Genomic DNA, 26,392 nt, shown 5'->3' with positions numbered 1-26,392 from the left:
TTTACTAAAGTTGTGCCCCTATCGTCAATATATTTTAACTCATGAAATACGACCCATAGGAGCGTTTACTAAAGTTGCGCTCCTATCGACAATATTTTAACTCATGAAATACGACCCATAGGAGCGTTTACTAAAGTTGAGCTCCTATCGACAATATTTTAACTCATGAAATGCGACCCATAGGAGCGTTTACTAAAGTTGTGCTCCTATCGACAATATTTTAACTCCTGAAATACGACCCATAGGAGCGTTTACTAAAGTTGTGCTCCTATCGACAATATTTTAACTCATGAAATGCGAACCATAGGAGCGTTTACTAAAGTTGTGCTCCTATCGACAATATTTTAACTCATGAAATGCGAACCATAGGAGCGTTTACTAAAGTTGTGCCCCTATCGACAATATTTTAACTCCTGAAATACGACCCATAGGAGCGTTTACTAAAGTTGCGCTCCTATCGACAATATTTTAACTCATGAAATACGACCCATAGGAGCGTTTACTAAAGTTGAGCTCCTATCGACAATATTTTAACTCATGAAATACGACCCATAGGAGCGTTTACTAAAGTTGTGCTCCTATCGACAATATTTTAACTCATGAAATGCGACCCATAGGAGCGTTTACTAAAGTTGTGCTCCTATCGACAATATTTTAACTCGTGAAATACGACCCATAGGAGCGTTTTTACTAAAGTTGTGCCCCTATCGACAATATTTTAACTCGTGAAATACGACCCATAGGAGCGTTTTTACTAAAGTTGTGCCCCTATCGACAATATTTTAACTCCTGAAATACGACCCATAGGAGCGTTTACTAAAGTTGCGCTCCTATCGACAATATTTTAACTCATGAAATACGACCCATAGGAGCGTTTACTAAAGTTGAGCTCCTATCGACAATATTTTAACTCATGAAATGCGACCCATAGGAGCGTTTACTAAAGTTGTGCTCCTATCGACAATATTTTAACTCCTGAAATACGACCCATAGGAGCGTTTACTAAAGTTGAGCTCCTATCGACAATATTTTAACTCCTGAAATACGACCCATAGGAGCATTTACTAAAGTTGCGCTCCTATCGACAATATTTTAACTCATGAAATACGACCCATAGGAGCGTTTACTAAAGTTGCGCTCCTATCGACAATATTTTAACTCATGAAATACGACCCATAGGAGCGTTTACTAAAGTTGTGCTCCTATCGACAATATTTTAACTCCTGAAATACGACCCATAGGAGCGTTTACTAAAGTTGAGCTCCTATCGACAATATTTTAACTCATGAAATACGACCCATAGGAGCGTTTACTAAAGTTGTGCTCCTATCGACAATATTTTAACTCGTGAAATACGACCCATAGGAGCGTTTACTAAAGTTGTGCTCCTAGCGACAATATTTAAACTTATGAAATACGACCCATAGGAGCGTTTACTAAAGTTGTGCTCCTATCGACAATATTTTAACTCATGAAATACGACCCATAGAAGCGTTTACTAAAGTTGTGCTCCTATCGACAATATTTTAACTCATGAAATACGACCCATAGGAGCGTTTACTAAAGTTGTGCTCCTATCGACAATATTTTAACTCATGAAATGCGACCCATAGGAGCGTTTACTAAAGTTGAGCTCCTATCGACAATATTTTAACTCATGAAATGCGACCCATAGGAGCGTTTACTAAAGTTGAGCTCCTATCGACAATATTTTAACTCATGAAATGCGACCCATAGGAGCGTTTACTAAAGTTGTGCTCCTATCGACAATATTTTAACTCATGAAATACGACCCATAGGAGCGTTTACTAAAGTTGAGCTCCTATCGACAATATTTTAACTCATGAAATACGACCCATAGGAGCGTTTACTAAAGTTGTGCTCCTATCGACAATATTTTAACTCATGAAATGCGACCCATAGGAGCGTTTACTAAAGTTGAGCTCCTATCGACAATATTTTAACTCATGAAATACGACCCATAGGAGCGTTTACTAAAGTTGAGCTCCTATCGACAATATTTTAACTCATGAAATGCGACCCATAGGAGCGTTTACTAAAGTTGTGCTCCTATCGATAATATTTTAACTCATGAAATACGACCCATAGGAGCGTTTACTAAAGTTGTGCTCCTATCGATAATATTTTAACTCATGAAATACGACCCATAGGAGCGTTTACTAAAGTTGTGCCCCTATCGACAGCAGGACACTTTCATTTTAAAGCATTTTTCCCTTTTATCTGCTTAATATTTCAGGTTTTGCATAGCTCAGTTGGTTAACGATTGCACTATACAACAACAACATGCGATCGTGAGTTCGATCCCAGGAACACACGTGCTCATGAAGTGTGTATGACTGTTAATCACTGGGTAGCTTTAGGGATGGGGTGTGTGTTGTTGTAAATTAAAAAGATTTTTTTGCTAAATGGAAATATGACAAATGCTGGTAAAAAGACCACACATTGCATTAAAATGAATACGCATTTTGGTTGGTAACGACAGTCATACGTCATTTCATGATGTCACGTAACACGTCACTGTCATTATTTTTACGCCAGCTAGAGTGCGCATGACTTTAAAACGTAAATATAGGCCGTAATAAGGTGCTTGAAAAACGACCTATAGAGACGTATTTTTTTTGGAGGACAGGTTGCAGGTTACAAGTGATGCAACAGCCAATGGTGAATTTTCCCAATTTGTGTATGAATTTAACTAATATTATTTAAACTCTGTTACATATCTACTTATTAGATATTTAACAACGTTTATGTGCTTGATTAAAGAATGGATGACGAAGGGTCTATAGACGATATTGGAAGGATGTTTGTTTGGGTTTCCTTTTTTTGTCCCAATGATCAAACTGATGATGTACTTTAATACTGGTCTCAGTTCATGCAAAAATAGGGAAGCAGTGGATGAATAACGGGAATATCATCCTTTGATCGCGCTCGGACAAACACCTTCCCCACGGTCAGCGGTCATTAATCTGTTTCTCTTTACGAGTCACACCTATTATTACAGACGCGACATGGCCTCCGTCCAGCATTAACAAAACACGCCAAGGAACGTAGGAGTAGTGCAGAAGAGGAAGCCTCTCTTACGCTGTGTGTGTGCTCTTGTGACAGATCAGGACAAAAATGTGTATAATGACATCTGTATGATACAGGTATTACAGAAAAGGGTGACATATGAGGACATTACCCATGGCCCCACAAAATGCTTATAAATCATACAGGATGAGTTTTTTGGAGAAAGTAAAAATGCAGAATGTTTCCTGTGATGGGTAGGTTTTGGGGCTGTGTGTGTGTGTGTGTGTGTGTGTGTGTGTGTGTGTGTGTGTGTGTGTGTGTGTGTGTGTGTGTGTGTGTGTGTGTGTGTGTGTGTGTGTGTGTGTGTGTGTGTGTGTGTGTGGATTAGTTTTAGGGGTGGTTTCTTTATACTCCATTGAACACATAGTTATTGATGTTATATTGCATTTTTGTCAATAGATCCTCATAAATATTGCCACGAGTGTCGTCTAGCAACTCTCAATACACGTCTGAGCTGTAAAAGCCAAACTCTGGTCGGGCCAATCACATCGTGTATAGAGTCGGTGGGCGGGGCTTAACATAATGACGGCCCGAGTTGTGTTTGCGTGCTTCTAGTAAACACAGAAACTGCCGAACGGCGGCGGTCTTTCGAATCAGCTCTGACCGCGACTCTGGAAGACTTGAGTTAAGCTTTTCTCTGAGAAAAGAACAAAGAACGGCCCTGAAGTCATTCTTAAGAAGGGAAGATGTGTTCGGAGTTTAGCCGACCGGATACGGCGAATGTTTAATCTGTCAGCTCCGCTTCACCTTCGTTGCTCTGGTTGGTGTAGCGCTATCCTATCGCGTGCAGAGGGAGTTTGAAAGACGACCGTTTATCCGCCCCTCGGATTGAGCCGTCAATGGAGAGTTTCCAGACCAAACATCTAGATGTGGGTCAGGCTTATCAGGCTAACACACTGCACCTTTAAATAGTTTTTGTCAACATCAACAACGCGGATTCCCTCATACCATTCCACCTGTAAGTCTTTCAAGACCAACATTTTCAGAAAAAAAGGTACAGTGCTGTCACTGGGGCAGTACCCTAAGGTACAAAAGTGAAAAGGTACATCTTTGTACCTTACTCACCCCTATATGGTACATATCAGTACTTTAAGAGTGCAAATTAGTACCTTAAAGGTACATAGTAGGGGTGTGCCAAAAAAATCGATTCACAGGAGAATCTAGATTCTCATTTGCAACGATTCCGAATCGATCTGAAATGTCCAAGAATCGATTTAATAAATTAATAAAATCAGCTGGCTGTTCGTCTCCATTTTGTAACTAGCTTATACGCGACGTAGAGTCCTGCAACGGCATAAAAGTGGCAAATTGTGACATTTATAAAAATCACGGGCGGGTATAGTGCGGATGAAAAATATGTGCAATATTTCTGTGGCGAGGTGGACAAGCGAGAGAGCGAACGAGACCGGGGCGTGATGGCGAATGAGCGTCACCTGCGAGCCACACCACAGTCCTGAGGGAGCTCGAGGCATATAAGGACGAGAGATCACCAGACCTGGATTTGACGTTGAGTTGTGTTTACGTTTTATTATGTGTGTGTGTGTGGGGGGGGGGGGCAGTTGTCATGAGGGGCTGCCCACGTTACTTTCGTTTTGTTTGGTTAAAGTCTTTTAAATGTTCGCCGGTTCCCGCCTCCTTCTTCCCCCCTGAACATACTGTATTACAATTTCTATGTCCAAATTACCATTACACATAGGGCCTACACACAACAACGATATGCCTTTTGAACCATCACGTCACCACCACTGCGACGGTGCAACTTTTGTTGATGCCTCTCGTAGCTCAGATTGCAGGAGTAGCAACGGATGAAGTAAAAGTAAAGTTGGTGAGTGGAGTATATGAAATTGTTGACAACGAGTCTTTAAAGGCAGAGCCTCTTTCTTTAGTCCATTCATGACGCTGTTGATGTTGAGAGGTGCAAGATAAAAAATAAAGCATTTTAATTTGAATGATTTTAGCGTGTGATTTATCGCGGGCACAGGTCAGGTAACGGGCCAAATATTAACGGGTCTGGAAAATATGCATATGCATTTTCAAAATCGAATCTTTTTGAATCGAAAATTGATTATGTATCGAATCGTGGCCTCAATAATCGGAATCGAACTGAATCGTGAGATGGTAAACGATTCCCACCCCTAGTACATAGTAGTACCTTTTCGGTTTTGTGTCTTAGGGTACCGCCCCAGTGACAGAACTGTAGCTTTTTTTTCTGACAGTGAATGATAAAGACCTTTTTGCCACGCCCATCACTTGGACTCACACACTGATATTTTTCACTGGAACACAATTTATTTTTACATCTAGAACTAGAACTTCATAGTGTCAAAGTTCGAAAAAAGATACAAAAAACCCCACATAAAAGCACCTTCTGCAAGTCATGAGATATCTTTGAATGAGGAACATCTAAAATTATATCCTCACTCTTGTTCAAATAATAATAAAAAATGATGCATCAGGTTTGACGTCACTGATATGAAGACATCTTTGTTCCCTTTAGAGCTCGACAGTCACGGTCACTTTGAAAGGACAACCTAAGGGGGAGTAAATAATGCGATGTTCAGGTCAACTAATGCGTTCGTTTCATATCTAATAACACAGGCCGTTTCTCAATATGTGTTCTCGTCATCGGTCGCTGTTCCAATTCAAAGTTCACGTCTAGCCAAGTAAAGATAAAATCCCCGGATGTGTCTTACACTGCAAAAAAATGCTCTTCTTACTTAGTATTTTTGTCTTGTTTCTATTCAAAATCTTAAATTAAGTGATAAAAAACAAGCAAAATGATCTGCCAATGGGGTGAGAAATATAATCTTATTTCTGTTTGGGACGGGAAACAAGAAATGAGATTTCAATCAGAAATAAGATTATTTTTCTTACCTGTTTTAAGCAAAAACTCACTTCTTTTTGATTTTATTTTTAAGAAAACAAGGCAAATATCTTATGTAATTTTACTTATCTAGTAAATAATTCTTAATTTCAGAAATTTTAGAATGGAAACAAGACAAAAATACTGAGTAAGAAGAACATTTTCTGCAGAGAGTAGCCAGAGCGAGCTGTGACGTCATCAGTAACGCTGCTGAACATTTGCAGAAAGGCGTGTTGGGAGTTCGTTCTCCTAAATCGAACTTGCCAAGTCTGAACTACCAAGGACGCAAGTCAGAAGTTCACATACTCGGTATCGAGAAACGGCCACTGAAACTGAGACTCTAGCATAAACACCAGCAGAGACAAAAGAACATAGTTGGAGAAAGGGAGTTTTCCTGGAGAACAGCAGCTGGTCCGGCGTTTGACCGCATTCCCATGACCAGCCGCACACGTTAGGATTTAACATACAGCTCAGATCTGAGAGAAGGGCCACACACACACTCATGACCTACTGTTCTGGACTTCACTGACACGCACACGCACACGCACACGCACACACACACACACACACACACACACTCTCTCTCACAAGCGTGCACACACACACACACACACACACACACACACACACATGTTGGTCTATGTGGTTTACAGGGACTCTCCATAGGCGTAATGGTTTTTATACTGTACAAACCGTATTTTCTATCCCCTTACACTGCCCCTAAACCTACCCATCACACACACACACACACACACACACACACACACTGCCCCTAAACCTACCCATCACAGGAAACATTCTGCATTTTTACTTTCTCAAAAAAACATCATTTAGTATGTTTTTAAGGCCATTTGAATTATGAGGACATTTGATATGTCCTCATAAAACCACATTTATAGTGTAATACCAGTGTAATACCCATGTAGTTATACAAATTTGTGTCCTCATAAACCACATAAACAGGCTCACACACACACACACACACACACACACACAGGTTTGTTTTTGTGACATATGGGGACATTCCATAGGCGTAATGGTTTTTATACTGTACAAACCGTATTTTCTATCCCCTTACACTGTCCCTAAACCTACCCAACACAGACACCTACACACACACACACACACACACACACAGCCCCTAAACCTACCCATCACAGGAAACATTCTGCATTTTTACTTTCTCATAAAAACTCCTCCTGTGTGATTTATAAGCCTTTTGTAAAGTGGGGCCATGGGTAATGTCCTCATATTTCACCCTCTCCTGTAATACCTGTGTCATACCCATGGCATTACACACATCTGTGTCCTCATATGTCACAAAAACATGCCCACACACACACACACACACACACACATAAAAACAAACACTCAACCCAATTGTAACCCAGCGATTTTTCTCTCTCTCTCTCTCTCTCTCTCTCTCTCTCTCTCTCTCTCTCTCTCTCTCTCTCTCTCTCTCTCTCTCTCTCTCTCTCTCTCTCTCTCTCTCTCTCTCTCTCTCTCTCTCTCTCTCTCTCTCTCTCTCTCCCTCACACTCACACTCACACGCGCAAACACAAATAGAGATAAAAATGTTTCATTACTGAATATTAAACATCTAAGCTAAAAATCAGTTAGAGCACCATAGCAAATACACAGCATTACCCTGGCAACCACCTTTACACTATTTTATATATATATATATATATATAATACATGGGCATTGCAACCATTGTGTGTGTGGCCGGGACAACTTTTTACGACCCATAATGTTGGACCCTCTCACTTTTATCATCTCTAATTCAGCACATGTCTCTTTACCTACCGCTAACTGAGAAGCACTTATTATTAAACACACGTTAGACGCTTTATTTCCACTTTTTTTTTGTTTTTAAAAATAAAACGCCTTTCCGATCTGATATGTGGTGGGAAAAGTAAAGCAAGTTCGGCAAAAGGCGGATTCGAACCTCTGATCGATTAGTGTCAACTTAATGCCATGAGTTTTACCCCTCAATCAATCGTTTAGTAAACGGCGGTATTAATAATTAATGTAATTAATGTAAATGCCATCTAACGTTTCTCCAGTAAAAAAAATTCTGTAAGCGGACCCACCCACATTTTATTTGCTTCCGATGCCCATGTATGTATGTATATATACAGACCACCTTCTGCTCATTATAGGATATCCCATAATGAGCAGAAGGTGGTCTGTCAGACGGCTGTTGATTGAAGAGCTGCTGAAGTTCAACCTCCACAGGAAGTGGAATCTCTGCGGAGTCGCAACAAGGGCAGGAATTTCCTGCCAGACCAACATTGGGCCGCCGCCGTGAGAAGCAAGGCCAGTCTTCATCCCTTCTTCCTTCGCAAGGCCAACCTTCATCCCTTCTTCCTTTTCACTCTTTCAGTTCGCTTCTGTCCTGCCAGACATGCCCATTCTGGTGTGTGTGTGTGTGTGTGTGACAAATGAGGACACATATTATTAAAAGATTGTGTAATCATATTGGGTAATTGTGTGTTTTATTTGTGATGACGCAGCCAAATAGTGCTATTTTCATGATTTATCAAAAAATGTTATGTGGTTCAGATACAATAATATTTTGAGTTTCTATTTATTAAACAAATTTCCTTCATTGTATCAACTCAAATTTTTAATTTCAATAAACTAAAAATTTTAAGGCAACCAGGTTACTTACTTTTTTTTAAGTTAAACCAACACTTTTTTTTTACAGTGTACAGTATAAAAACCATTACAATGGAATGTCCCCATATGTCACAACACAAACGCGCATGTGTGTGTGTGTGTTTTAAACAGGGCACCGGCAGGCCTGCGGTTTCTGTCAGGTTTTATCTCACATGCATTTCACGCGGCTCTTATTACAGCCCAAGACCATTACAAGCGCTTTCCTTCTTCAGGAAACAGGATTCCCGTCCTAATGCCGGCCTGAGGATCCTCATATCACTGAGGTAACACCGACTCATCATACCTGTGAAATCATCTAAAGAGCAGCAAACACAGTGACCAGTCATGCTCAGCCTTACGCTTTCTCATCAACGATGTTGATTTACACACATTGAGAAGGTAAATATTATGTAATATTAAACTGCATGAAATAGCATTGGACAATAATTTGAAGCACATGCTCTTTCTGCTGAGCGTTTTCCAGATATATTCTTTTATTGTGGCTCTTTCCTTATGCATTTCATCAGAAACTTAATAAGAAGGCCCTGCGGCAGCAGAGGTTTGAGAAATGCCTTCCATCATTCCAGAACAAAACGTGGTCCCACCCATAAAACACCCCCCCCCCCCCCCACCCCACCCAATAACCCGAGCCGGCTCTGTGCCAACAACATGTAGAAACAATCTGTCGTTTCCTTGGGTGTCCACCTCATAGTCTGTTGCCAGTTTGTTGGACCTGCGTGTTATGTAATCAAAAGTAATACATTTTCCTGTGTGAAACAAACAAACAGTGTTAAATGTGCGTTTTATGGCAGTGCTGCAGATGTTTTCCATCACTGAAAGGCTGAAGCCAAACACTGCACTTCAAACGCGTCCGATAAGATCTGAGTCTGGAGCGCAGCGGATCTCCAGTCGAGGCAAACACGAGCGTCGAACTTTGTGTTGTTAAAAGCTTGTCAAATGAACGACAATGCACCAAAGTGAACCGAATATATTTATTGCTCCTGTGAAATAATTTAATATTGTTGATTTGATTGTTAGATGTGACCTCTGAAAGCACAAACGAATGTGGAGCGTTTGGAAAATCTGCTAATTCCAACATATATCCCACATCCCTGATTGAGGGTTTCCATGTGAACACGCTCTGCCAGGCAATAAAATGGTTTGGATTGGTTTCTGCACTGCTAAATCATAAGAGGAATCGTCAATATGCACATTTTTGTTATTTGTTCTGCTGCTCCAGACGGTGAAAATGTGTGGATGTGGAAAATATTGTGGGCGCTGAATTTGTTTTGCAGTAATGGCAGAAAATACACATTGTTGGCTAATCAAGACAGATCTAGTATGATGAAAACAACATGTTATTACTGCTGCTGTTATTACTGCTGCTGCTGCTGTTACTACTGCTGCTGTTATTACTGCTGCTGCTGCTGCTGCTGTTATTACTGCTGCTGCTGCTGTTATTACTGCTGCTGCTGCTGTTATTACTGCTGATGTTATTACTGCTGCTGCTGCTGCTGTTATTACTGCTGCTGCTGCTGCTGTTATTACTGCTGATGTTATTACTGCTGCTGCTGCTGTTATTACTGCTGCTGCTGCTACTGCTGTTATTACTGCTGCTGCTGTTATTACTGCTGCTGTTATTACTGCTGTTATTGCTGCTGCTGTTATTACTGCTGCTCTTATTACTGCTGTTATTACTGCTGCTGCTGTTATTACTGCTGCCGCTGCTGCTGTTATTACTGCTGCCGCTGCTGCTGTTATTACTGCTGTTATTACTGCTGCTGCTGCTGTTATTACTGCTGCTGTTATTACTGCTATTATTACTGCTGTTGTTATTACTGCTGCTGTTATTACTGCTATTATTACTGCTGCTGTTATTACTGCTGCTGCTGCTGTTATTACTGCTGCTGTTATTACTGCTGCTGCTGCTGTTATTACTGCTGCTGTTATTACTGCTGTTATTACTGCTGCTGTTATTGCTGCTGTTATTACTGCTGCTGCTGTCATTACTGCTGCTGATGTTATTACTGCTGCTGCTGCTGTTATTACTGCTGCTGCTGCTGTTACTGCTGCTGCTGCTGTTATTGCTGCTGCTGCTGCTGTTATTACTGCTGCTGCTGCTGTTATTACTGCTGCTGTTATTACTGCTGCTGTTATTACTGCTGCTGCTGCTGCTGTTATTACTGCTGTTATTATTACTGCTGCTGCTGCTGTTATTACTGCTGTTATTACTGCTGCTGCTGCTGTTATTACTGCTGCTGTTATTACTGCTGCTGTTATTACTGCTGCTGCTGTTATTACTGTTGCTGCTGCTGTTATTACTGCTGCTGTTATTACTGCTGCTGCTGTTACTGCTTCTGCTATTGCTGCTGCTGCTGCTGTTATTACTGCTGCTGCTGTTTTTACTGCTGCTGCTTCTGTTATTGCTGCTGCTTCTGCTATTGCTGCTGCTGCTGCTGTTATTACTGCTGCTGCTGTTTTTACTGCTGCTGCTGTTTTTACTGCTGCTGCTGCTTCTGTTATTGCTGCTGCTGCAGAACAAGTAAAGGACTTGCTGCTGTCAATACATTCATGACACGTTGCTGTGAGAAAGTAAGACATGCTGCTGTTGTACGATATAACATACATGGAATACCCATAGTAGATTTATGCAGGTGGAGCTGGGGAAGGTGGAGTGTTTCTGAATGCACAATGCAACAAGTATTTGAAGGTTGAGTAGCGAGCTCATTGGCTACTAATACAGCAGGAACCAATCAGACGTGCCTTATAGAGAATGATTTGACTGCAATCAGATTGAGTTAAGGACCGATCAGCCTGTGCCATCTAGAGCTTCATGACAGATCTTTATATTAAATGTAAAATTTTGACAAAAAAAATGTATGCAGTTTTTTTTTTTTTTTAAACACATACATACACATTCTGCAGTGTGTGTAGAGCACTGCAAATCCATCACATACATTCATATACACATTGGAATTGCTTCAGGATACTGACATTCGCTGCATTCTCGGTCTAGAGAAAGCTGTTTGCACCGCTCACTGAACCTGAAATGATGTGCACTGAACCTTTGGAGCAACTTTTGGAGTCAGACTTGATTCCCCTTCATCATCTAGAGCAGAATTACACCGCAATCTGCACTCTATCATTCCAGACTCAGACGTTTTCCTGGAGCGGACGCACTTTAACTGTGGTTGGCACCAGACTGAGAATACTGAGAAGAAAATATCCTGTGCTCCTCATATTTATGAACAAGGTCTGAACTCACTGAAGTGCTCCTGCTTTATGTATAATAATACAAATTACACTCATGAGCAAAACCATTGCTGTGTAAAATGTAACTCTTGACATTTATATGAAGGTGGTTAGTAAACAAGTCATGAAAGCCAGACGCTTAATGACAGTGTGTTAATGTTAAGGAGTCGTTTGCTCCGTTTCAGATGGTCATGATAAGTCATCATAGGCACTCCCGACTCAAAGGTTGTTCAAAGAGGTGAGACGCCACGTTTAGGCCAAATTGTATTCCCAGAAAGCATTACACAAATATGAGTTTGAGAAATGGTAGATTTGTAGATACATGTACTGCACTGCAAAAAAAATATCTGTCTTACTTAGTATTTTTGTCTTGTTTCTAGTCCAAACATCTCAAAATGAAGAGAGTTTTTGCTTAAAATAAGATAAATAATCTGCCAATGGGGTGAGAAAAATAATCTTAATTCAAATAGACAACAACATTATTTTTCTCACCCCATTGGCAGATTATTTATCTTATTTTAAGCAAAAACTCACTTCATTTTAAATTATTTTTCCCCCAAAAAAGACAATAATTTGTACTTCTCTAGTAAATACTTCTTGTTTTAAGAATTTTTAGATTCTTTGACTAGAAACAAGAAAAAAATCGGGGTAGGATTTGCTTAGAGGCCGTTTTCACTAAGACATTTTTAGGAAAGTATACAAATAATTACAATGGCAAGCAATACGTTAACTTAAACATAAAATATATTCTTGTAAAACTTTGAAAAATACATTTTACAGCCCAATCTAATTGAAAACGTATTATTTCCCCCATACGCACTCTAGGTTTGTTCTAATTTAAGTTTTATATTTTTCTCTTATATCTTCTCTGAATGTTCAAAACGTCCATTTTTAAAAACTTTTTTTTCTTGGTTATTCAAATGTTATGGAAACATAATTATCATTCTTCAAACATCATGGGAACGTTACTTTTGAATGTTCTCTGAATATTCCAAAACAAGTTGTTACATTTAAAAAACGTTAAATGAATGTCCAACTAAAACATTTCAGAAATAAACCTCCCAATAAAAATGTTTTTGTGCTTAAAGGGGCGGTGAAATGCTGTTTCATTCATACTGAGCTTTCCACTGTTAAAGACTTGGATTCCCATCCTAAACATAGACAAAGTTTCAAAAACTAATGTTGGACGTTTGATGGAGTATTTCTGTGTTAAAAATACTCCTTCCGGTTTCTCACAAGTTTCGGAGAGTTTTTTTCGAGTATGGGTCGGCTTGACGTTAATAGAGTGGAAGGTCCTTGTATGGGCCGTACGGCTCTTCTCCCGGTAGGGTGCGCGCGCGTGACTAGAGCGAGAGAGGAAATGCACGCCCATAAACACTCTCAGCTGCAGATCCAGTCGTCCGTGAACACTTCTGTCGTGCCGCGCTCCACTTTATTCCTATGGGTGACGTCGAGCGACTTCAACGCGTCCGCACAGCATTCTGGGAAGGCAGCGCTGCATTTGAACGGATTTGAACGCAGAAATGACGGGAAGCTTCACAACATCGCTTCAGTCGCGTCGCAATAGTGGATCTCCACGGTCACTGCTGTCAGGACTTCACCAAATCATACCAAAGAAGTGTGTTTCTGACGGAGCGGTCCCAGCGATAAAGGTTCGGTCCTGCTTTGGAAGCAGCCGGTGAGTTAAACTGCTTCAAATGTCTGTGCTGTCGGCTATCGTCGCGTGAGTAAACATCAGTAAACGACACGATCGCAGTATTATATTTAGGGTAACGTTTTCTTCTCCACGCTTGAGGAAGTCACCGCTTTGTGGGCTCGTCATTCTTTAGCTCCGCCCACACGATACGCCTCCAGTTAGCGTAATCATAGCGTTACTCATGTTAGCATAATGCTAACAACATGCTAATCATGTTAGCATCATGCTAACAACATTCTAATCATGTTAGCATCATGCTAACATCATGTTGCTTGGCTCTTTGCAGTCACTTGCAATAACCGGGCCCCGAGTTTTACCACGGCAAGCACCACTCACAATTTCTTCAGGAATTGTACTTTCTAGTTATTATAGTCGCTGTGGCGTTTGTCATAAAGTTCGTTGTGACCGCAAAAAGACAAGCAGCTCTACATTCATCTTGCCTTGTTGCATCTTCCTCTTCGCTAATGTGTGTTCGGCAAGACAGTTTTCTGCTTGAGCGCCACAAGTCGTGTTTTACTGTAAGTTCAGCAGCTCCAGACACGTGAACAAAAGCGGCAATCTGGTCTTCAAAACGGTCAGCCAGTTTTTAACCTGGTGCGTCAAACCAAAAAAAACCTAACTTGAGTTAGTCCTGAGGCGTTAAATGTTGCCGATAAATATGTGCGATAATTGTCCCGGGGTGTGAACAAGCCTTAAGAAAATTTGTTTATAGTGTAGTTTACTATTGCCAATTGTATCTCATTTTGATCATTTGTAAGGATTATCATTACAAAACATGCAAGAACGATACAATTGTGTTGCCAAGAGAGCAGTAATCCAAAAGCCAATGGAAAAATCCTATTGGGTGATTTGAACTACAAAAATACGTCATCACTGCAGAACTCCCTTGAGATGAATTGTGAGTCGAATCTTCCATGAGGAAGCCTGAAATCATAGAGCGCCTCAAATCAATCCCACATTTACAGAACATTTATGCCTTTTAGATCCGAATCAGCTTTTGCGGTTCCTTCCGGATGCTGACATGAAGAAAGCTCCCTGGGATTTGGAACAAAGCCATTGTGTAGTAAGTCGATAGCTCGTCCCAAAGGTCTCGTTTTATTGTTAGTGTGTTCCTGTTTACATGGAAGCGTGTTTCCACAATGGAATAATAAATAAAAAGGTAACTTGGTATCTATGCCAGTGCTTCAGATGATCCGTATTTGATGGTATGGAAAGCCGCTGATACTGGAATGCACCGCCTGTTGAAGGAAAGGGTGTGGATACAATTACTGCACAAATGACTTGTTATTGCCTTGCAAACTGTAATTACTTCTGACATAGTTTGGCTGGGATGCTCAAGAGCGCCACAGGCGTATTCCATTAACACTGGGCTCTTAGGTTTGAGCGTTTGTTTGTTATTAACGTACAGGCCGGACAGCATGCAGTCTTGGCTTTTCCTCATTTCTGGTGGCTTTCAATCTTTTCTCTTGAACACAAACGTCTCAGGTGTTGTTTTCCAGCCAGACTTCATCATGTTTTACCCAGGGTTGGCCCCTTTATTAACGGCCCCAGCAGGTGTTTGAATGGACTGGAGCATTAACACACAACTAAAGAGAAGGAAGAGGAAACTAGGAAACACTTGTGTGCAACAAGTAAAACATTTAATGGCACTTTTGAGTGAACATTTATAGTTTGTTGCTTGTGCAAAACTCACCTCTATCCTCATTTTTAAGTGGCATCCATGGTGGTTAACATGTAGGGATGGTTAACTAGAGATTGTTTTAACCCAGCGATTGGCTTGTTTTAACCCAGCGAATGGCTTGTTTTAACCCAGCGATTGGCTTGTTTTAACCCAGCGATTGGCTTGTTGTAACCCAGCGATTGGCTTGTTTTAACCCAGCGATTGGCTTGTTTTAACCCAGCGAATGGCTTGTTTTAACCCAGCGATTGGCTTGTTTTAACCCAGCGATTGGCTTGTTGTAACCCAGCGATTGGCTTGTTGTAACCCAGCGATTGGCTTGTTGTAACCCAGCGATTGGCTTGTTGTAACCCAGCGATTGGCTTGTTGTAACCCAGCGATTGGTTTTAGTGTTAACCCAGCTATTGGTTTTAGTGTTAACCCAGCGAATGGCTTGTTGTAACCCAGCGTTTGGCTTGTTGTAACCCAGCGATTGGTTTGTTTTAACCCAGCGATTGGCTTGTTGTAACCCAGCGATTGGCTTGTTTTAACCCAGCGATTGGCTTGTTGTAACCCAGCGATTGGCTTGTTGTAACCCAGCGATTGGCTTGTTGTAACGCAGCGATTGGCTTGTTTTAACCCAGCGATTGGCTTGTTGTAACCCAGCGATTGGCTTGTTTTAACCCAGCGATTGGCTTGTTGTAACCCAGCGATTGGTTTTAGTGTTAACCCAGCGAATGGCTTGTTGTAACCCAGCGATTGGTTTGTTGTAACCCAGCGATTGGCTTGTTGTAACCCAGCGTTTGGCTTGTTGTAACCCAGCGATTGGCTTGTTGTAACCCAGCGATTGGCTTGTTGTAACCCAGCGATTGGCTTGTTGTGACCCAGCGATTGGCTTGTTGTGACCCAGCGATTGGCTTGTTGTAACCCAGCGATTGGCTTGTTGTAACCCAGCGATTGGCTTGTTTTAACCCAGCGATTGGCTTGTTGTAACCCAGCGATCGGGTCTCTCTCTCTCTCTCTCTCTCTCTCTCTCTCTCTCTCTCTCTCTCTCTCTCTCTCTCTCTCTCTCTCTCTCTCTCTCTCTCTCTCTCTCTCTCGGCCACAGGGATTTTCCTGGAAAAGCTGTTGAAGTGAAGCAGATATTGGACTAATTGGCCGTTCCAGCTCGACTGCCGGCCTGAATAACTCAAGCATGGGAATCTGTCTGCACGAGACACTCCTTCTGTGTTCGTGTTCATTCGGCATGTCCCAGATCAAACAGAAGAATACAGTTATTATAGGAATTTGTAGTGATTACAAGAATGACAAGGAATTAAATCAAACACTAGCGCTGCAAAAAAATCTGTAAAAATTGTGATTTAACATGCACGCATAAATAAGCAAACAAGCTAAGAAAGAAAGAAAGAAAGTGCAAGTTGGTGCAATATTTCACTATAAAAAAAAATCTAAAATAAAGTACAACTGTAAACACAGTCAATATCAATAAAGTATTACTATTTAAAAATAGATTTTAATATTTGTAATGTTTTCATATTAATATTTAAGACATTGTATGGAGTGTTGGATGATTATTATTTTTTTTGATTATTTATTTTTCTGATAACCCTATATTATATTATATTAATTATATTGTATTGTATTGTATTATAAACAGGTTTGCTGTGCATGTTTGTATGGCTGCCAAAACATGTTGTGATTATAATGTATATCAGCATGACTATATAATAATAATAATAATAATAATAATAATAATAATAATAATAATAATAATAATAATAACATATATATAAAATATTAATATTGTAATATTTGATTGTAAAATAAAAAAATGAGAAAATAATGTAATTTTATATTTGACAATATTAATATTTAAGGCTATCTTAATTTCTCCATATCAGACGTTAAACCATCAAGCTTTTATTTTGCCGTTAAGCCACAGGAACTCTTAAAGCTTCAAAATGTCCTACTCGCATATAAAAGGCCATATATTGAACTGAAAATAAATATGATCAATAAGTTATGACATGTTTTTACATTTCTTTAACTCATCAAAATAAGTAATTTTTAACTTTAGTTATACAAGACTTTTAAGCAATAACTCTCTTCATTTTGAGTTATTTTTCCCAAAACAAGACAATTACTTTTGCTTGTCTAGTAAATACTTCTTGTTTTAAGAATGTTTAGATGTTTGGACTAGAAACAAGACAAAAATACTGAGTAAGAAAAGCATTTTTTTGCAGTGTAGTAACTGTTACTAATTACTAATTTTCAGTAGCTTGCCCAACACTGGATGTAAGTAGGCAAACATTTAATATTTGACAACTGTTTTGCCATAGAAACGTTCAGCGATCAACGGTATAATATCCGGAGATGCAAACTACTTGACATTTTTTAATGACATTTTACCGTTTTGAATTGAAAATAGGATATTAGTCATGTCAATCCTAACTAATTTGACGTGACATGAAACAATTCGCATTTTTACATATTCGGCAGATGAAAATAAATACGTTTTAATAAAAAATTAAAACGTTTATTTAATAACTACAATAAAACTGTAACTTTTACTGTTTTTTTTTTCTCTTTATTTCCTTAAATCCCTTTTAATCCTTAAACAATTTAAAGGGTTACTTCACTTTATTGGACAGCCGTCAGACCTCCGCTCATCTTCACACACAGATGAAGATATTAGTGTTGAAATCCGATGGCTCAGAAAGGCCTTCATTGACACCAATGTCATTTCCTCTCTCAAGACCCATAAAGGCACTAAAGACGTCGTTACAAAGCCCATCTCACTACAGCGGCTCGACAATCATTGATGAAGAGGCCAGAATAGAGTTAGTGCGGGAAAACACTAAATAACGACTTATATAGTGATGGCCGATTTCAGAACAAAGCTTCGAACCGTTATGAGTCAGTGAATCGTTTCATGATTCGAACCGTTATGAGTCAGTGAATCGATTCATGATTCGAACCGTTATGAGTCAGTGAATCGATTCAGGATTTGAACCGTTATGAGTCAGTGAATCGATTCATGATTCGGATCACCAAAGTCTCATGATTTCAGCAGTTTGGCACGCGATCCGAAAATGAATGAAGGATAAAATTTTCATTTTTGGGTGAACTAACCCTTTAAATCCTTTAAATAAACTGTCAAGGGTGACCAAATGTCCTGTCCTGGCCCTAATATAACCTTTTCCATCCAAACAGCGGGGGCATGCTTTAAATGTATTAAAATTAATAAGGGTAAACTAAACTTCTTTGAGTAAACCTAGAGTATCATTTGAGTACCTCACTGCCGGGTCAAGTGTCCTGGTTTTCGTTATCAAAATATGGTAACCCAAACCCCCCAAATGTCTACTGGTTAGGATATAAATAGAGAGTATTTGTGTAGTCCTCATCAAAGCATTGGCTTTAAGCTTCATTGTGTAAAATGACAACAGCCGCGTGATAAACTGCATTTGCACAGTGAGTCATTGTGCACAACACAACATGCCGCCGCATTAATAACTCAAACTACGAGATTAAAACGAGCTTTCAAAGCAACTGTAAAATTCATCAATTATGAAGCGAGTTCAATTTCAGCTCCACAGCACACTCTTCTAGAACCTCACACTGCAAAAAAATGCTTTTCTTACTCAGTATTTTTTGTCTTGTTTCTAGTCCAAACATCTAAACATTTTTAAAACAAGAAGTATTTACTAGACAAGCAAAAGTAATTGTCTTGTTTTGGGAAAAAATAACTCAAAATGAAGAGAGTTTTTGCTTAAAATAAGATAAATAATCCAACCTGACCTCCAAAAAAATACGACTCTATAGGTCGTTTTTCAAGCACCTTATTACGGCCTATTTACGTTTTAAAGTCATGCGCACTCTAGCTGGCATACACCCAATCCCTAAACCTACCCAGTGATTAACAGTCATACACACTTCATGAGCACGTGTGTCCCTGGGATCGAACTCACGATCGCGTGTTGTTGTTGTTGTATAGTGCAATCGTTAACCAACTGAGCTATGCAAAACCTGAAATATTAAGCAGATAAAAGGGAAAAATGCTTTAAAATGAAAGTGTCCTGCTGTCGATGGGGGCACAACTTTAGTAAACGCTCCTGTGGGTCGTATTTCATGAGTTAAAATATTGTCGATAGGAGCACAACTTTAGTAAACGCTCCTATGGGTCGTATTTCATGAGTTAAAATATTGTCGATAGGAGCACAACTTTAGTAAACGCTCCTATGGGTCGTATTTCATGAGTTAAAATATTGTCGATAGGGGCACAACTTTAGTAAACGCTCCTATGGGTCGTATTTCATGAGTTAAAATATTGTCGATAGGAGCACAACTTTAGTAAACGCTCCTATGGGTCGTATTTCATGAGTTAAAATATTGTCGATAGGAGCACAACTTTAGTAAACGCTCCTATGGGTCGTATTTCATGAGTTAAAATATTGTCGATAGGAGCACAACTTTAGTAAACGCTCCTATGGGTCGTATTTCATGAGTTAAAATATTGTCGATAGGAGCACAACTTTAGTAAACGCTCCTATGGGTCGTATTTCATGAGTTAAAATATTGTCGATAGGAGCTCAACTTTAGTAAACGCTCCTATGGGTCGCATTTCATGAGTTAAAATATTGTCGATAGGAGCACAACTTTAGTAAACGCTCCTATGGGTCGTATTTCAAGAGTTAAAATATTGTCGAAAGGAGCACAACTTTAGTAAACACTCCTATGAGTCGTATTTCATGAGTTAAAATATTGTCGATAGGAGCTCAACTTTAGTAAACGCTCCTATGGGTCGCATTTCATGAGTTAAAATATTGTCGATAGGAGCTCAACTTTAGTAAACGCTCCTATGAGTCGTATTTCATGAGTTAAAATATTGTCGATAGGAGCTCAACTTTAGTAAACGCTCCTATGGGTCGCATTTCATGAGTTAAAATATTGTCGATAGGAGCACAACTTTAGTAAACGCTCCTGTGGGTCGTATTTCATGAGTTAAAATATTGTCGATAGGGGCACAACTTTAGTAAACGCTCCTATGGGTCGTATTTCATGAGTTAAAATATTGTCGATAGGGGCACAACTTTAGTAAACGCTCCTATGGGTCGTATTTCATGAGTTAAAATATTGTCGATAGGGGCACAACTTTAGTAAACGCTCCTATGGGTCGCATTTCATGAGTTAAAATATTGTCGATAGGAGCACAACTTTAGTAAACGCTCCTATGGGTCGTATTTCAAGAGTTAAAATATTGTCGATAGGAGCACAACTTTAGTAAACGCTCCTATGGGTCGTATTTCAAGAGTTAAAATATTGTCGATAGGAGCTCAACTTTAGTAAACGCTCCTATGGGTCGCATTTCATGAGTTAAAATATTGTCGATAGGAGCTCAACTTTAGTAAACGCTCCTATGAGTCGTATTTCATGAGTTAAAATATTGTCGATAGGAGCTCAACTTTAGTAAACGCTCCTATGGGTCGCATTTCATGAGTTAAAATATTGTCGATAGGAGCACAACTTTAGTAAACGCTCCTGTGGGTCGTATTTCATGAGTTAAAATATTGTCGATAGGGGCACAACTTTAGTAAACGCTCCTATGGGTCGTATTTCATGAGTTAAAATATTGTCGATAGGGGCACAACTTTAGTAAACGCTCCTATGGGTCGTATTTCATGAGTTAAAATATTGTCGATAGGGGCACAACTTTAGTAAACGCTCCTATGGGTCGCATTTCATGAGTTAAAATATTGTCGATAGGAGCACAACTTTAGTAAACGCTCCTATGGGTCGTATTTCATGAGTTAAAATATTGTCTATAGGAGCACAACTTTAGTAAACGCTCCTATGGGTCGTATTTCATGAGTTAAAATATTGTCTATAGGAGCACAACTTTAGTAAACGCTCCTATGGGTCGTATTTCATGAGTTAAAATATTGTCGATAGGAGCACAACTTTAGTAAACGCTCCTATGGGTCGTATTTCATGAGTTAAAATATTGTCGATAGGAGCACAACTTTAGTAAACGCTCCTATGGGTCGTATTTCATGAGTTAAAATATTGTCTATAGGAGCACAACTTTAGTAAACGCTCCTATGGGTCGTATTTCATGAGTTAAAATATTGTCGATAGGAGCACAACTTTAGTAAACGCTCCTATGGGTCGTATTTCATGAGTTAAAATATTGTCGATAGGAGCACAACTTTAGTAAACGCTCCTATGGGTCGTACTTCAAGGAAGTGACAAACGACCTATATAGTCGTTTTGGTTGGAGTACATGTTAAAATAATCTGCCAATGGGGTGAGAAAAATAATCTTAAAACAACATTATTCTATTTACCCCATTGGCAGATTATTTTGCTTATTTTAATCTCTTAATTTAGTTATTGTTTCCCAAAACAAGACAATTTTTACTTGTCTAGTAAAATGTTTTTTAATGTAAGAATTTTTAGATATTTAGAGTAGAAGCAAGACAAAAATACTAAATAAGAAATGCATTTTTTGCAGTGTGAGGTTCTATATAGAACCTGTTCTTCTAAGTGTGTGGAAGACTCTAACCCTGCAAAGTTCATCAATTATGAAACGCCTTTGAAAGTGTTTGATAAATGTGGAGTCGCCTCCGCTTCAGCATGATATCATTCCCAAAGCAATCCCTGCAGATATTTGCCTCTTCAGCGTATGAATCATCCGTATCGCTCAATGCAAACAGCATATTTCACACACAATGGCCTCATTGAGAGCAGCAGCCAACGGCTCGTCATTCCTGCGTTCTTGACGCTCGAGTTCATGCCTGTTGCTTTCCAAAATAGAGGTCAGCCGCTTTGAGAGACGGCGACCCCGGACGAATCTGGCACGGACAGGAGAAGCGCTCATCTCCAAAGCCAGAAAAAAGACAGCAAAAAATGCTCTTCTTATTTAGTATTTTTGTCTTGTTTCTAGTCAAAATATCTAACAATTCTTAAATCAAGATGCATTTACTAGATAACTAAAACAACATAAGATAATTTTCCTTGTTTTGTTGAAAATAATATCTAAATGAAGAGAGTTTTTGCCTAAAACAAGCAAAATGATCTGCCAATGGGGTGAGAAAAATAATCTTGTTTCTCGTTTCCGTCCCAAACAGAAATAAGATTATTTTTCTCACCCCATTGGCAGATCATTTTGCTTGTTTTAGGCAAAAACTCTCTTCATTTAGATATTTTACCCCAGAAGCAAAAATATCTTATGTCATTTTACTTATCAAGTAAATGCATCTTGATGAACATCGTAATGTACCCTGACCTTTGACCTCAGACAGGTTCTGTTGACACAGGGTCACAGAATAATATAGTTCCTGCTCGCTAGAAGCATTGCTATGTGGTTGCTAGAGTAAATAACTTTAGCATAAAGCATCGGCTAAATGCATAAATTTGGTAACACTTTATGTTAAGGTTCAGTTATTAACTAGTGTCTTATGATCATGCATATTACTATGATATTGTCTGTTTATGAGCACTTCTAAAGCTCATATTAATGCCTTATTCTGCATGAGCTTATTCTACATCCCTTAATCCGACCCAATACCTAAACTCAAATCCTACAAAACCTACCTTACTAACTATTAATAAGTAGTAAATTAGGAGCTTATTGAGGCAAAAGTCGTAGTTAATATTAATGTGTTCCCCATACTAAAGTGTTACCATAAATTTAATGTAATTTTGAAATAATGCTGTTTTCATTGAGCAAACATGTTGTGCAGTTGCTAGAGTATTATAGGGTGTTTCCATGGCGTTGCTAGGCTTTTGGGAGTGGTTGCCAGGGTGTTGCTACCCAGTTTCTAAGGTGATTCAAGTAGTTTATTCGTCATCAGCTTACACAGGGTATACTGGGCATTGAACTGCTTATTTCATGAGTTTTCTTTCAGTACATTGCTATGTGGTTGCCATGGTGTTGCTATGTGGTTGCTAAGATGATGTCAGTGGTGTTTAGCATGTTGCTATGTGTTTGTTGCGGGTGTTCCTGGGCATTCTAGTTGCTATGGTAAGTTACTAGGCTGTTGAGAGTGGTTGTCAAGGCGTTGCTACCCAGTTTCAAAGGGGATGTGATTTTTTTTCTGTGCATTGTCATGCAGTTGCTAGGGTGATACAATGGGGTTGCTAAGATGATGTCAGTTGTTTTATAGGATGTTTTTGTTAGGGTGTTTCTGCTGGTTGCCAGGGCATTGCTATCCAGTTGCTATGGCAATTTTACTGATTTTCAGCACATTGCGATGCAGTTGCTAAAGTATTATGGGGTGTTTCCAGGGTGTTTCTAAGTTACCAGGCTGTTGAGAGTGGTTGCCAGGGCGTTGCTACCCAGTTTCTAAGGTGATATGAGTCTTCTTTTTAAGTACATTGCAATATGGTTGGCAGGGGGTTGCTATGTGGTTGCTAAGATAATGTCAGTGTTTTTATATGTTGCAATGTGTTTGTTAGGGTGTTTCGGCTGGTTTCCAGGGCATTGCTATCCAGTTGCTATGTCAATTTTACTGATTTTCAGCACATTACTATGCAGCTGCTAGAGTATTATGGGTTTTTTCCAGGGTGTTTCTAAGTTATCAGGCTGTTGTGAGTGTTTGCCAGGGTGTTGCTACCCAGTTATAGATGATATGAGTCTTCTTTTTAAGGACATGTGTTTGCAAGGGTTTTGCTATGTGGTTGCTAAGTGGTTTTTAGCATGTTGCTATGTGTATGTCCTGCTGGTTGCCTGGGCATTTCAATAATAGTGTTGTATTGTTATTAAGGGACACCATTTAAGTTGTAAACATTGTTCCTTTGACACAAACGTCCTCTCAGCGTTCTATATTTGGCTGGCTTGGTGCAAAAGAAAACAATATTAAAAGTTCAATATGTGATGATATCTTGGCATTGGGATGTGATTACCTCAACTCGTAAATGTTGATGCAAAATATTATCTTGTTAAGCCAAAACAGCCCAAAGCAACAACAACGAGAGACTGGCCTCAGCAGAGAGCAGTTTTTGCATGTTTGGGTTTGCTAATGCCAGTGAGACCTGTCATTTAATGACTGAACACTTCAAAACAACTGCCATAATGATGATTACAGCCGTCGAACACATCAGCAAATATTTCTTTGAGAAACAGCAAGAGAGAGAGACGGATGAATGACAGGGTGTCTGCGCCAGTGGAATCAATCCAGACATACTCTGCATTTGTTGTGTGTTGTATAGCGACGTTACTTTGAGCGTTTTAAGCAGCACAGCTCAAGTTTAACTCTCAGCTGATGAGATCAAATACCATTTATATTTGACTGTATGACGCATAGATTTACTTTGATTTGTTTGACAGATTAGATCACACTTAGGCTTCACTAGTGACACAATTGTCAAATTTAAATCGACAGCTGAAGCTGAAAGTCATCCACACCCTTATAGTTCAACATCGACAAATGTGAAGATTATGAGACTAAGATAAGAATAATATCCAATCAGTTTTTAGTGCTTTATGAGGGCATTTAAAAGATGACATTTAATTCATTCCTATGAGAGGTTCCTTTTTTTAATTGATTTATAAACCAGAAGATTTAATTACAACATAACAATCAATAACAATCAACAATAGAGAAAAGAAAAAAATATATCATTGGGTGCTTCAAGAGCATTTCTAAGTTACTAGGCTGTTGAGAAGGGTTACTAGGGTGTTGCTACCCAGTTGCTATAATAATTAAAGTAGTTTATTAGTCATTTTCACAGCGTATACATGGTATACTGGGTATTGAACTGCTTATGAGTTTGTTTTGTTTTTTAGTGTTTTTTTTTTGTTGGTACATTGCTATGTGGTTGCCAGGGTGTTGCGGTGTGGTTGCTAAGATGATATCAGTGGTTTTAGCTGTGTTTTTAGGGTGTTTCTGCTGGTTGCCTGGGCATTGCTATCCAGTTTCTATGGTGATTTTTCAGATTTTAAGCACATTGCTATGCAGTTGCTACAGTATTATGCTGTGTTGCCAGGGTGTTGCTAAGTTACTAGGATGTTGAGAAGGGTTGCTAGGGTGTTGCTACCCAGTTTCAAAAGTAACTTAAGTAGATTATTAGTCATTTTCACAGCTTACACAGGTATAATGGGCATTGAGTTTTTTATTTATTTATTTATTTACTTACTTACTTACTTACTTACTTACTTACTTACTTACTTACTTACTTACTTACTTACTTACTTACTTACTTACTTACTTACTTACTTACTTACTTACTTACTTACTTACTTACTTACTTACTTACATACTTACTTACATACTTACTTACATACTTACTTACTTACTTACTTATTTATTTATTTATTTATTTATTTATTTATTTATTTATTTATTTATTTATTTATTTATTTATTTATTTATTTATTTATTTATTTATTGCTGTGTTGCTATGTGGTTGCTTAGCATGCTGTTATTTGTTTTTGCTGGGCATTGCTGTCCAGTATCTATGGAAATTTGATTTGACACATTGCTTTGCAGTTGCAGTATTGTGTGGTGTTGCCAAGGTGTTTCTAAGTTACTAAGCTGTTGAGAGTGGTTGCCACAGGCAACATTTCCCCCAGTTGCTAAAGTAATTCAAATAGTTTATTAGTGATTTTCAGAGCTTATACAGGATATACTGGGCATTGATATTCTTATGAGTTTGTTTTTTATGTGCATTGCTCTGCGGTTGCCAGGGTGTTACTATGTGGTTGCTAAGATGATATCAGAGGTTCTAGCATGCTGTTATGTGTTTTTTATGGTGTTCCTGCTGGTTGCATGGGCATTGCTATCCAGTGTCTATGAAAATTTGATTTGACACATTGCTATGCAGTTGCAGTATTATGTGGTGTTGCTAGGGTGTTGCTAAGTGAGAATGGTTGCCACAGGCAACATTGCTACAAGTTTTTAAAGTAAGTGTTTGTTAGGGTGCTCCTGTTAATTGCCTGGGCATTGCTATCCAGTTTCTATGGTAATTTGACAGATTTTTAGCACATTTCTATGTAATTTCTACAGTATTATGGGGTTTCCAGGGTGTTGCCAAGTTACTAAGCTGTTGAGAGTTTCTACCTAGTTTCTAAGGTGTTGTTAAGATCATGTCAGTGTTTTATTAACATGTTGCTATGTGTTTGTTAGGGGGTTCAGTTAGTGTTATCCAGTTTCCATGGTAATTTGACTGATTT

General features: G+C 39.1%; 1 protein-coding gene and 1 long non-coding RNA gene across 2 annotated transcripts in view; one reads left to right on the top strand and one right to left on the bottom strand.

Moving 5' to 3' along the window:
* The window catches only part of LOC137073824 (sodium- and chloride-dependent GABA transporter 2-like), a 70,453-nt gene that overhangs the window by 8,154 nt on the left and 35,907 nt on the right, over positions 1 to 26,392 (top strand). The window lies entirely within an intron of this gene.
* LOC137074194 (uncharacterized) lies at positions 14,243 to 15,383 on the bottom strand. Its single transcript, XR_010904943.1, has 3 exons — positions 15,257 to 15,383; positions 14,970 to 15,149; positions 14,243 to 14,801 (listed from the first exon to the last, which is right to left on the bottom strand). It is a non-coding gene; the product is annotated as an uncharacterized lncRNA (long non-coding RNA).

This window comes from Pseudorasbora parva, chromosome 4 (genome assembly GCF_024679245.1).
Source record: "Pseudorasbora parva isolate DD20220531a chromosome 4, ASM2467924v1, whole genome shotgun sequence".
NCBI lineage: Eukaryota > Metazoa > Chordata > Actinopteri > Cypriniformes > Gobionidae > Pseudorasbora > Pseudorasbora parva.
The sequence above is the reverse complement of the archived record's forward strand: the minus strand, read 5'-3'. Positions and strand labels throughout refer to the sequence as shown.